Source organism: Notamacropus eugenii, chromosome 1 (assembly GCF_028372415.1).
Source record: "Notamacropus eugenii isolate mMacEug1 chromosome 1, mMacEug1.pri_v2, whole genome shotgun sequence".
In the NCBI taxonomy this organism is placed as follows: Eukaryota; Metazoa; Chordata; class Mammalia; order Diprotodontia; family Macropodidae; genus Notamacropus; species Notamacropus eugenii.
The window spans coordinates 601,081,704-601,094,461 of record NC_092872.1 but is presented as its reverse complement, the minus strand read 5'-3'; the positions used below and the strand labels follow the sequence as shown (position 1 = coordinate 601,094,461).

At 40.1% G+C, this 12,758-nt stretch overlaps 1 protein-coding gene across 3 annotated transcripts in view; it reads right to left on the bottom strand.

Moving 5' to 3' along the window:
* Window positions 1-9,931, bottom strand: part of SYNDIG1 (synapse differentiation inducing 1) — a 280,651-nt gene extending 270,720 nt beyond the window's left edge. Inside the window, exon 1 of one of the 3 annotated variants that reach the window (XM_072634624.1) lies at window positions 9,363-9,931. The gene's annotated coding sequence lies outside the window, so the exon portion shown is untranslated. Of the gene's footprint in view, window positions 1-9,053; window positions 9,229-9,362 lie in introns of those variants that run through there. The other 2 variants (XM_072634622.1, XM_072634623.1) reach the window with 2 other exon arrangements.
* Between the last annotated feature and the right edge of the window lie 2,827 nt (window positions 9,932-12,758).

Genomic DNA, 12,758 nt, shown 5'->3' with positions numbered 1-12,758 from the left:
AAAACTATTTGGAGTTATTTTCTGAAATGAATGCTTGCAAAAGTCAACCATATTCATGTTTGATTTCCAGAAATATGCATACAGCGACATGAAACACTAATTCTATATAAATACCCATACTTTCTTTCCTAGGCCTCCTGCCAATACTATGGTTTAAAATACAGGTGCATGTATAGATTCATGTTTATGTTCTAGTTTTTAAGTTGTTTTAATAAGCTGAGTGACCATATGTTCAGTAGTTTAATGCTGCTTCTTTTCCTCCCCTCTCATTGGTAGTGATGACAATGCAGTGTTCTCAAAGTAGGCTTCCTTATTTAAAAGTAACATTTCAGAATCTAGAGAGAGATCTAACAGTTTATAAACACAAGTCACTTGAGAAATCACCACAATTCTTTCAAGCCACTAAGTTACCAAGTAGTGTAATCTTAACAAGGACAAACTAATAAAATGGGGAGGGGGGAGTATATTGAGCTCTTGTACCAAAGTCCTACTGTACACATCTCTCACGAGGCTTTCTGAATCAATAGATCAGAGAAATGTGATTTTCCCATATATCATAATCATAATTTTATCTGCTTCTTGAATTCATTCAAGTTGGGAAACATCTTTTCATTCCAAGTTGCTGCTCCCATACAGATATTTTCCTATAAAATGGAAGAATAAAACATGAAAGACACTCTGATCAAAGTTACGTGACAAAGAAAAGTCAGGATCTCTTCAGATATCTGATGAATTCATTTATTTATATATTTTCCACTTCCAAGATGAAGATAAAGCCATCTACCTCATAACAATTCTATAAAAACTAAAGAAATAGACTTAACTCTTCACATTGGAAAGGACCCTAACACATTAAAATAGGTATCTTGACAACATCATACAGGGTTTGCTGAAACAAGGTAATACACCTGTAGGAATAACACGCAGTTATTCTATTCTTGACACTGTACTTCTCAAGTGCTTTAAACTCTTTGGTATTTCTATCAAATATTTCTCTTAATGATCTCATCCATTTTCTACCTCTTACCCAAAAGAGACACTCTTTCCAGATAACGGACTTGAAACATCAGAAGAACTTTATAATTAAATGATCAAGAACATCTTTAAAGAAAATAAATGTGTATCTACATTTAAAATGAAATACCTAAATGAACATGGACTATAAATTTGCTTATCACATCCACCTCTACTCTGTGACTTCATGCTTTTACTTTTAAATCTGTAATTTTTTTAGAATTATGACACAAAATAGAATTGATGTATATTCTTACAAGGAGGGGCAGCTAGATGGCACAGTGGATAGAATGCCAAGCTTGAACTCAGGAAGACTTATCTCCTTGAGTTTAAATTTGGGCCTCAAGCACTTATTATCTATGTGACCCTGAGCAAGTCACTTAACTCTATTTGCCTCACTTTCTCATCTGTAAAATGAGCTAGAGATGGAAATGGCAGCCCATTCCAGTATCTTTGCCAAGAAGTCCCCAAAGGGGGTCATAAAGAGGGTCAAATACAACTTAAACCAGTGAACAACAATAATTTGTGAGAAGAGCAGTAACTCCTCAATAATATCTTAAATACTTCTCCTTTCAAAGATGGTATCACAACTTTAATGATGCTACGTCAAAGTCTTTAGTCCAATTACAGTATTATTTATTCAACTGTACAGATTTATTTGTTGATACATTTTAAAGCAAGATAGACAATACAACAAATACATGAACCAAAATATATATAGTTAAATAAAATGACATAAAAGAATGATTGGGAATAATAGTACACATCACTTTCTACTTTTGAACTTTGTCATCAATAAACCGGAAATGAACACCTATTATTAAGATACTGTACTATGTGTTTTCATGTAAAATGAGTAAAATATAGTCCCTTTGGAGGAGCTTTTACGCCAGTATTGGCACAAACAACTGCAATAGGGCAGAGTACACATACTATAAAAAAAAAAAAAAACTTCAGAGAAAGTACTTTTGGGCTTAGTCATAATGGAACATCATGTGAAAGAAAGGATTAGCATTGTCTGCTTGATCCCAAAGAATATGAAGAATGGGTGGAATTTGTAAAGTGGCATATTTTGGTTCACTGTAAAGAAACATTTTTTTAACAGATAAAGCTAGCCAAAATGGAGTTAGATGATTTGGGAGATTCCCCATCACTAGAGGTTGCTATGAAATTGCTGGATAAACACATGTTGGATGTGTGTCTAAGTAGTACAATATGTAGAGGACCAGATGGGGAATCAGGAAGACCTGAGTCTGAAAGCTACCTCCCATAATTACTAGTGACGTGATCCTGAGAAAGTCACTTTATTTTCCCCATATTAATTTTCTCATTTGCAAAATGGGGATAATGATAGCATCTTACAACATTCTTTTGAGGATCAAAAAGACAGGATATCTAAAGCTTGTTGTAAACCTTAGAATTCTATATAAATGTCAGTTTTCTTCTTATGCTGCAGACACAATTTTTGTTTAGTTATGGTTGGAAACTCGGAGGTTCCTTCCAGCTCTTGCATTCTGTGATTCTGATGCTAGAGAGGTGAAGGAAGGAGAATAATATCTAGTGGTGGGAGGTACAGCTTTCTATAAAAGAGAAAGCATTTCACATGGGCTGTGAAGGCTGAATAGAAATTCCAAAGACTGAGATAAAGGGAAGTGCATTTCAGACAGAGAGAAAAACCTGAACCAAAAAATAGAGATACTTGGGGGAAAACCATAGAGAATGTGAAAGAAACAGCAAATAATCTAGTTTGGCTAGCACAAGGAATGAGAAAAATGACTAGAACCATATTATGGAGGACCTTGAAATCCACGGTGAGGCATTTAGACTTATATTGATAAATAATGCACACACTGAAGAGTTTTGAAAATAGAAGTGAAATATCAGATGTTCACCAGAAAGGTTTTTTTTTTTTCTGGCAATGGATGGAAGTTTGAGAACACTGGGAGTACAGAGACCAGTTAAGATACTATTGCAAGAGTTCAGGATAGAGTTGAAAACTGTCTGAATTAAGGTGATGGAGGTAAGAATAAGTAGTGTTCAAAGATGTTTCAAAAATAGGATATATAGATCTTAGTAACAGGTCAAATGTTAGGGTTCATGAGAAGAGATAATAGATGGCTCCTCCAAGATTTTTAAGTCTTGGCTGCTAGAAAAAATCTTAGTGTCCTTAAGAGAAATAAACAGTCAGAAAATGAAAAAAAATTGGGTGGGGTTCAATACTGCTCATGAATTATATGGTTGTGTATAAAGTGGATAAAGCTGTGAATTCAGAATCAAGATGATCTGGTTCAAATCCTGTCCCCTATACTTGTTGGCTGTGTAACCTTAGGCAAGCCAATTAACTCCTGTCATCCTCAGTTTCTTCATCTATAAAATTAAGATAATAACAGTGAATACCTTCCAAAGTCATCATGATGATCAAATGAGTTAAGATATGTGACATATAAATGATCTTGCAAACATTAAAATATGTAAAAATTAGATTACTATTATTACATTCAAGAAACTGAGCTCAATAATGTGGTAATACAATGCAGTAAGCAGGTAGAGTGCTGAACTTGGATTCCAAGGTTTCAAAGCCACTGAAAATGAAGCCATTTATTATTATTACTGCTATTTTTTATGATTGTGATTATTCTTAGTCTCATTCTCTTTGTCATCTCACAATCTATGGAGTTTAGCACAGGCCTAGGAAAAGTCACTGTTCTACTGTTGCTCCTTTATGTTTCATGTTCGATCAGCTGTTGGGAAAGTAGACAAAATGTTCTTTGTAGTAGAATAAAATATTGGATTATAATCTCATTTTCTATAGACTAGCTGAAGGTATCTTTGAGACAACTCCTGTAAGCAGGCCAGATGAGGATTGTACTATCTAGTTATTAATGTTCCCATACAGATGTTATTATTTATTCTTACTCTGAGATATAAAGGAAAATAAAAGGCTTTTTCCCCTGTAGGGACATTGCAGTAGGATGGGGAGATAGGATGTATAAATAAACTACTATACCATAAATCATATTAAGAGAAGTTTGTAAGATGTCCAATAAGAAAATAACAAAATGATATTTTATTTAAGAAGAGAAATAACTTCCCATATGAAAGATAAACATCAGAGGAAGCTTTCATGGAAAGTACATTTGGTGAAAAAAAGACAATGAGTTTGGTTTTTGAGTGGTCGATTTTGTAGGACAACCAAGTGTTTCCTTGGAGGGAATTAAAAAACACATGATTAGAACTTGGGAGAAAGGTCAAGCCTGGAGAAAAAAATGTGGAAGTGATCTTCATCAAAGAGACAGTTGAACCCAAAGAATCAGATTGCTCATCAAGGAAGAGCATATAAGGATACAAGAAAAGGAAGATCAAGAGGTAGACCTAAATAATATGTATATTTAAAGGGAAAGGAGAGATAGAAGATCTAGCCAAAAAGAGTAGAGTTCAGAGAGAAAAGAAAAAAAATCAGGATCGTGTGTGTCATAAAGTTGAAGGAGAACAAAATATGCAGAAGCAAGGGGATGGTCAAAGTATCAAAGAATGTAAAGAAGTCATCACGATGAAGCCTGATAAAAATGTTCTGGATTTGTTAATTAAGAAGCCACTCATAGACTTTGAAAGAGTATTAGACTTGCTAAGTTAGAAACAAGATTCCAAAGGATTTAGAGAATGTCTATATTTGGGGAATGATTTGTCAGTGTTGGACTGAATATAAGAAGGCTGATCACCAAATAATGTTCAATCTACAATAACTAATCATGAATATCCACAAAGTCTCTCCCCTTCTCCATATTGTTGAAGTGCTGGAACAATCTATTATTTAGGAAAATATATTTGGTCAAAGAAAGCTCTTATACTTGGTGAGGTTTGGGTTATAGTTAAAGGAGGGGCAGGGGTGACATGGGAATGTAGTACACTGGAAAAGATTTAATTTGGAATCAGAAAATCTGAGTTTGAATTTTGCTCTGCTAAGAACTATGGACCTTGGGTAGGACATGTCATTTTACCTCTTTGAGCTGCTGTTTCCCCATTAAAAAAATGAAAAAAATACAGCATTATTTCTCAGGTCTCTTCCAGGTTCAAATTTCAATATTATAGGATTCCCTTCTCACTACTAGTAGCCTCTAATTCAAATATATCTGATTATGGTTATATGTTGAGCATCATCTGTGCTTAATTTTATGGCAATTAATGTTTTAGAGTTCACCTTTAAGTATTGCCTTTCTCCTTTATAATGTAACGTCCTTGATGGCTCAGATCATACCGTTTGTGTTTGTATCCCTAGCATAGTACATGACATATAGTAATTGTTTATTAGTTATCTTTTTCTTTCTTTTTTCCCTCATTCCTTCTTCCCTCCCTCCCTCCCTCTCTTCTTTCTTTCATTCTACCTTCCTTCCTTTGGGGGCAGCTAGGTGGTGCAGTGGATAGAGCACCAGTGCAGGAGTCAGGAGGACCTGACTTCAAATCTCCCCTCAGACACTTGACACTCACTAGCTGAGTGTCACTTGGGCAAGTCAGTTAACTCCAACTGCCTCATCCAGGGTCATCTCCAGTCATCCTGATAAATATCTGGTCACTATATTCAGATGGCTCTGGAGGAGAAATGGTGACCTGCACAGCCCTCCCTCCCTCAAAACAAAGTCAAGTGCAAGTCATGTCATTATTTCTCCGATGGCAAAGTGTTCTTTGGCAACGAAGGACGAACACACCTACCTTCTTTCCTCTCTTGTTTCCTTCTTTTCCCCTTCCCTGCTCTCTTCCTTCCTTCCTTCCTTCCTTCCTTCCTTCCTTCCTTCCTTCCTTCCTTCCTTCCTTTCTCTCTTCCTCCCTCTTTCCTCCTTTCACTTCCCTCCCTCTTTCTCTGTCTCTTGCTTTCTTTCTCATATCTATCAATCTATCATATATATATATAATATGTATATATATGCATATGTGTATATATACATAGATATATGGTGTTTGTGTGTGTATATATTATGCATGTATCATCTATATTTCTCCAGGAGCTCACTACTTAAAAGTTGGAATCATCTTATATTGGGAACCCAAAGAATGAGGAATCACACTAGAGTAGGACTTTATGAAAGAGTTTATTGGACAATATCCAAAGAGCAGGAGTGTGTGTGTTGGGGGTGGGTGGGTGGGGATTAGGACTTTGAAATAAAAAAATCACATAAGAAAATCAGACATCACAAAATCTGAACTTACTGTCAACTTACAGGTGATCATTAATCATATAAATGCTTCTTTGTTGGTTTCTTTAAATAGTACATTTAAAATGTGATTGAATCTACCCCCAAAAAGTGATTGACAACTTTTAAGAATACATTTAACCTATGTAAAAAGTGACATGTATATTCATGAAGAGGTAGACAGCACTTTCACACTGACCTCAGAGAAATTTTAATACATGCACAATCATTTTCAAGACAATAGAATTTATATTCAAAATAAAATATGGGCAAGAAAAATGTCAACTCAAAAGGCACACTGAGAAGAATTTTTTTTTTTTTTGGTATATGAACATCAAGCATTTGTAAATGAATAACTACAATTCTCAAAAACAAGTTTCAAATCTGAGTGTCACAAGAGCTAGGATTTCTTTGTTAGAAAAAGGATGAGACAGAGAGAGAGAGAGAGAGAGAGAGGGAGGGAGGGAGAGAGAGAGAGAGAGAGAGAGAGAGAGAGAGAGAGAGAGAGAGAGAGAGAGAGAGAGAGAGAGAGAGAGAGAGAGAGAGAGTAGTCCTATGCCTGGCAAACTATTACAACTCCCTAGAAAGGACTAGGTAGAGGATCTTCCTCATTAGTTTTAAGCCTAGCAAAACACTTTTTAATTGATGTTAATTCTCATTGTTGGAGAGATTAGTCTCTGATGATTTCTGAATTGGATTTTAATGCCTTTGAAGAGCAAAATGGATTCTTGAAGGTTTTCTCTACTTTATTTTTTGCCTATCACTGCTCACTTGTGCATTTGTTGTTTTGGATCCAAGCGTCTGTCGGTCTATCTGCCTTTATCTCCTCCCCCTGCCCCCAGTCTCTGTCTCTTTCTCTTTTTATTTCCCTTTCTATCTTTCTCTTTGCCTCTATCTCTATATCTCTCCTCTCCCCCCATACCTATTTAAATAATTATTTCCCCATTTTTTTCTCTATTTCAAAGAAACGTAGACCTTTTCTTTAACCAAAATACAAATTGAGGACAACAGTGTTTTCTTCCCTTTGACTTAAACCAGTGTACGTTAATGAAATCTTCTGAAAGGATCACATCACTTCTTTTCCTTCCCCCAACACTGTACTCATCACTTCTCTGATGAATATCCAAGTAGTGATAAGGGGGAAACCACAATCAACAAATCAAAAACTGCATCTTAAAAATTATAGATGAGGAAGTTATATAGGACAGATGATTCCACCAATACTAAATCTTCTTGAAATTCTCTCTCAGTGAAGCATTCAGATATAGTTCTCTGTACACCCTATTTTCAGTCCTGCTCCAGGAATTTAGATATAGCTCTTTTCTTCTTCAATGCCTTTTTCTAGTTAATATGCATTGACATATTGCCACCTCTGCAGCTTATTTATGCACCTGCCCTTACAAGCAAGCATCACCAGACAAGGACCATTTGGTAGAAATCACGTCCAAGGTTCACTGCCCTGTACAGGGAATCTTATCTCAGAAGTAAAAATAAAAGTTGTTTTGTTAACCTCACAGATCTGCAGGTTTGTTAAGACCACAGCAACCATCAGTTCACAGGCTCTGACCAAAACTATGCAGAAGAGGTGGATAGCTGCGCACTCTTTGATTTGACTACCAGATTTCAAAGCTAGACTTAGGAACATTGGTAAGTTGAACTCCCCCACTTCATCCAGAGCTTTCCCCCAGACACACACACGTCCTAGTTCTGCTCCACTGAAAATCATCAAATATCTAAGGCATGTAACAACATGGGGGTGGGGGGGGTGGGGAGGGAGAAAGGCATTGTGTGAGTCGAAGAAACTTATCCCTATTACAATTCAGAAAAGAAAAGAAGGCATTTCAACTAGAATTAGGGTGTTTAAATTGGCTCAGGGTGAGGGCTGTTTAAGGAAATAACCTGGCCAGAGTATGTCTGTCATGGACCAACAAAATCTCCACTCTTCTCTTCACCCTCCCTACAAGCGTCTAGATGTAAAAGTTCCAGTTAAAGAGCAACCTGTACAAATTCAACCCAGAGAGACAGAGTAAGAGATAGATTAGGAACTTTTTTTAATCGAATAACTCTGTACAGGTATAGGCACAGGTAAAACCTTGGAGCGCAGGGGCTGGTGCAGCGCAGCCAGAGTATTCGCTCAAAGAGCTTCAAGGGTTTGCAGTTCCCAGGAGCTCCTAAGATCAGGACAGCTCCTAACGAGCCTGGCTCCCGACGCTGCACGAAGGGCAAACTGCCAGTCTGCTCTGCCTGTGGGTGGGAAACAGGACTGATATGGCAACCGACGACTCTCTGGTCCCAGGTGCCAGTTATGAATCCCCAGTCCTGTTACCCTTCCCCATATTCACTTCTCTGCCGTTCTAGTCTTGGTTCGTTTCTCTGCCCTGTCCTAGTTCGATCCAGCCATCTCTCACAGAGTCTTGCTCAGCACATCTAGCTCCATTTTACTATCCCTTGTCCCATTTGGTCTTATATCCCGTGGCAATCCCAAACTACTTACCACCCCGGACCTATGACCCATTCAAGTACCCTCAACCAGCCCCCCGTGCCCGCTCTAGTCAGTTTCAGACCCACCATTATCCACTACACATAACAGAGTAGGACTCCACCTCTTTTTCTCTCCTAACGTCTCCATCTGACCAGAATACTCAAGGGGCACAAAATCACCCAGTTCCCAGAGCTCTCACAGGATGTTTGGTGGGGTGCCAGGCTGCAGCGCTGACACTTCACCACCACCTCCAACCCCTGACTCTGTTTATACCACACTGGCACTACCCTTTCTGGGGATCTGGTGACCTATGTAGGCGGTTGCCCACCACAGAGTCTCCCCACTTTTTAATCACGACAATCTGCACTTACCCAGACGCCACAGCCACAGTTCTTTCCCCTCAGATCTGGCGCGCACAATCCTGGACACAGCTCAGCGTTACCCCCTCCGACCTAGTAAGGCTAGTCCAGCCACTGGGCACGCTTTTTATCCCGCCAGTCGGCGGCTCTCAGGTAGGGAGGAGGGTAGTAGGCAAACGATGGGTCTGTGTATCCCCCGCCCTCTTGGAGCATCCCCCCCCCCCCCGCCCCATTCCTCCCCTCCACCCGCCCATCTTTTCTTCCACAGACCCGTGCGGCAAATGTGGGGGTGGGAAGGGGCGGGGAGGGGGGCTTACCTACCGGGAACAAGGTGACCCAGCAGCTGCACCCCAGGGCAGCCAGCGGAACAGCAGGCAGAGAGCAGAACCTCACCGACGCCTCTCCCCTACAGTAAGCCGGGGCACGCAGGTCAGTGCGACGCCCCGCTCTTCTGGTCTCCCACGCGAGCTCTAAACCGGCTCCCTGGGAGAGCAGCGGCAGCCCCTTTCTGGTTTCTTTACCCGCACCCGGAGCCCTGCGCCGCCCCGAGCGCCACAGGGAGCCCCGGGCGCGGGGCAGCAGCTTCGCAGGCTCTTGGGAGCCCAGAGAGGGGCGAAGGAAGAGGCGGGGAAGAAGCTAGTATGGGGCTTCTAGAGAGGTGGAGCGAAGAGAACCCTCCCTCTCCAAGCTCACAGGGAAAGGAGGGTGGGTTCAGAATCAGGGAGCTTGGAGCCCAGCCGGTGGCTAGAGCGAGGGATGGACGCTGTGTGCGCCTTTCGGCTGAGAGAGCATTGTAACGTGTGTGCCTGTAAGACAGCTGCCCGGCTCCCCAGGAGATGGAGGAGAAGGAGGGAGAAGGAAGCCAAAGCAGCCCCAACCCCTGCACTACAACGGCAGCCAACTTTGCCTCCGCAGCGGCCAGGGAGCTGGGAGGTCAGTCTGGCTGCTGCCGCTGCTGTTTCCTCCCCACCCTGGGGCGCTCCTGACACCCGCTAGCCGCCAGCCCCGAGCGGGAGCTCTAAGGCAGAAATGCAAAACGGGTGGCTGGAAATATGAGGGCGGCAGAAGCAGGAGAAAAAACAGATCTCAGACTAGGTTGACAGGAATTTACCGCCCTGCACTGGGAAAAGGCGGCTCCCCCTGGTCCTAAAGACATCCTGTCCTCGTACACTTGGTACTGAGGACCCCACCATAACCCCATTCATTTCAGCAGTATATGTTTCTGTTGGCCAAATTATCCCAGAGTTGAATTTAAACCCCACACCGAAGACCCATCCTAAAATAAAAGATGGAGAAGGGTTATCTATATTCTCCCTACCTGCTGTCCATAAACTGAATTTATAAGTAACAGTGGATTCATAGACTCTGGAAGTGACCTTAGAGGTCATACAGTCCAACCCTTCTACCCAGGAAATACTCATTTCTTCAACATCACTGAAAACTTGGGCATGGCGCATGGAGATAACTTAGTTTCTTTTACTGCTTCTTTTCCTCTGTAACGTTAAGTTTTTGGGTTTTTTTTTTTTTCTCTTTTGGTCTAAGTGAAAGTCCGTAAAGTCTAGGTAACTGACACTGGTATAGTTGACCCTTCCATACCTGCTGAACCTCTGAAGCCAAGGACAAGGATTATGAAATTCATAGCTATAAGAAAGAAGTGTTTGGGCAGGAATATGGAAGTCTGTTTTCAGAATCATGGTTACTGAGCTCAGCCTGCCTTTTGCTTTAGTATTTAGGGTTACCTTTCCATTCCTGGTGCATAAAGTATCTTCCTAAGAGGAAGCTGAGAGATGAAGCAGAGACTTTGTTTTCTACACAGATCTGTTTCATTCAACCCAAACTGCATCATTTGTCTTTTTACGTCTTATTTCTCCTGTTAGATTTATCATATGTCCCTCAGCACCTAGCCAGATGTCTTGAACATAATAATAAAAGAAGCAATAACTTATGTCTAGCACTTTACAGTTTCCAATGTACTTCCCACACAATCCTGGGAGGTATTGTAAGAACTTTTACCTACATTTTAAAATGAAGAAATTAGGGCAGGGAAAGGTGAAGTGACCTGGACATGATTGAGCCAAAGTTTCCTGCTTCCAAGAAGAACGATTTCATTGGTCTAGGGAATTGCCAGGTGAGGAAATTTCTTTCTCCAAGGCCAACAGACACCTTCTCTGTAACTTAGAGTCAGAATTGCCCTGAGACATTTAAAAGTTAAATAACATTTCCAGAGCCACATTACTTTTATGTGTCAGAGTTGGAACTTGAGTTCATTTTTTTCCTCATTGAAAGAATAGCTCTCCACTAACCATGATGTCCCTTGCCCCAAAGATTCATAAGTATTTATTCAATTCAACTGACAAGCTAGACTATCCTCATAAAATTAAAAAAATTCTTAGTTTTACACTGGCATTTCATTCCAAATAGCTTATCAATGAAAATGAACTGCTATTCCATGTCCCACTTAGTCTTATATCCCACACCAGGGCCAAACTATGTCCTATTTCCATCCCATTAAGTACTCTCACCCTCCTCCCCCAGGTAGTCAGTTTCAGATCTACTACCATTCACTACACAGAGCAGTCAGGACTCCATCTCTCCCTTTCCTAGTGTCTCTATCTAAGCAGAATATTCAAGAAGAACAAAATAGGAGAAGAGTTTCTTCTACTGGAATTCCCCAAATGATTAGAACACCACTGTCAAAGATTCAACAAACATTTATTATGTACCTACTGTCTGTAAGGCACTATAGCACATTTGCATAATCAGTAAACATGTATTGAACAAAAGAAACATTTATTAAGTACCTGCATTGTGCAAGACACTGTCAAACATTTAGATAATATAAAATCTGTATTTGAATATTTGCATACCATTAATGCTCTCCATCATTTTAGATGTCTTGGAAAGCAGTTGTACAAACTTGGCCTTGGTCAGATTTCCCATGTGTTCCCTTAGTCTCACTTCCTACCTCTATAATTTGAAATTTTTGGACTAGATAACCTGCAAAATCCCTACTAGTTCTATGATTTTTTTCATTTCCCTGGTTAAGAGATACTTTAAATATTTTCTGACTATATTGCCAAAGGCCCCAGGAGTTGTCCTGAATTATTTTTTCATAATCTATGATGGGGTATAGGTAAAATTGTCAGGTATATTGGGGAAGGAGGGAAGGAGGAAGGGAGGGAGAGAGAGAGACAGAAAGAGAGACAGAGACACAGAGAGAGACACGCAGGGAGAGACAGAGAGACTGATAGAGAATTTATTACACAATTACCGTGTGTCTGGCACTATGCTACTTGTTAGGGATATAATCATAGACAATAATGATGATCCCTGCCCTCAAGGAATTTGTGTGTTAATGACAGAAGAGGAACTATAAAGGAGAGTTAGAAAAGAAGAGGGAGGAGTCATGCTCTGGACCCTGCCATAAAGTGACAGGGAAGCTTAATTGTGTTCAGGATAACTCACTTGAAGAGCCTCACATCCTAGGAATAGAGCTCAAGCTTCCAGTGGGGACTGTGTAGAGAAGATGGACATGATAGCTTAAGAGGAGACAGCGTGGTATGGACACATACGTTTGGACAAAAAGGCTTCTGAGGGCCCTGCCAACTCAAGTAATATGATTCTATATTTGTTTTTTATTTAGATAGATAAGCTAGATGATAAGGAAAAAGAGACGGCAAGGTTAGAGCAATGATGGCACATTAATATAGCACCTAA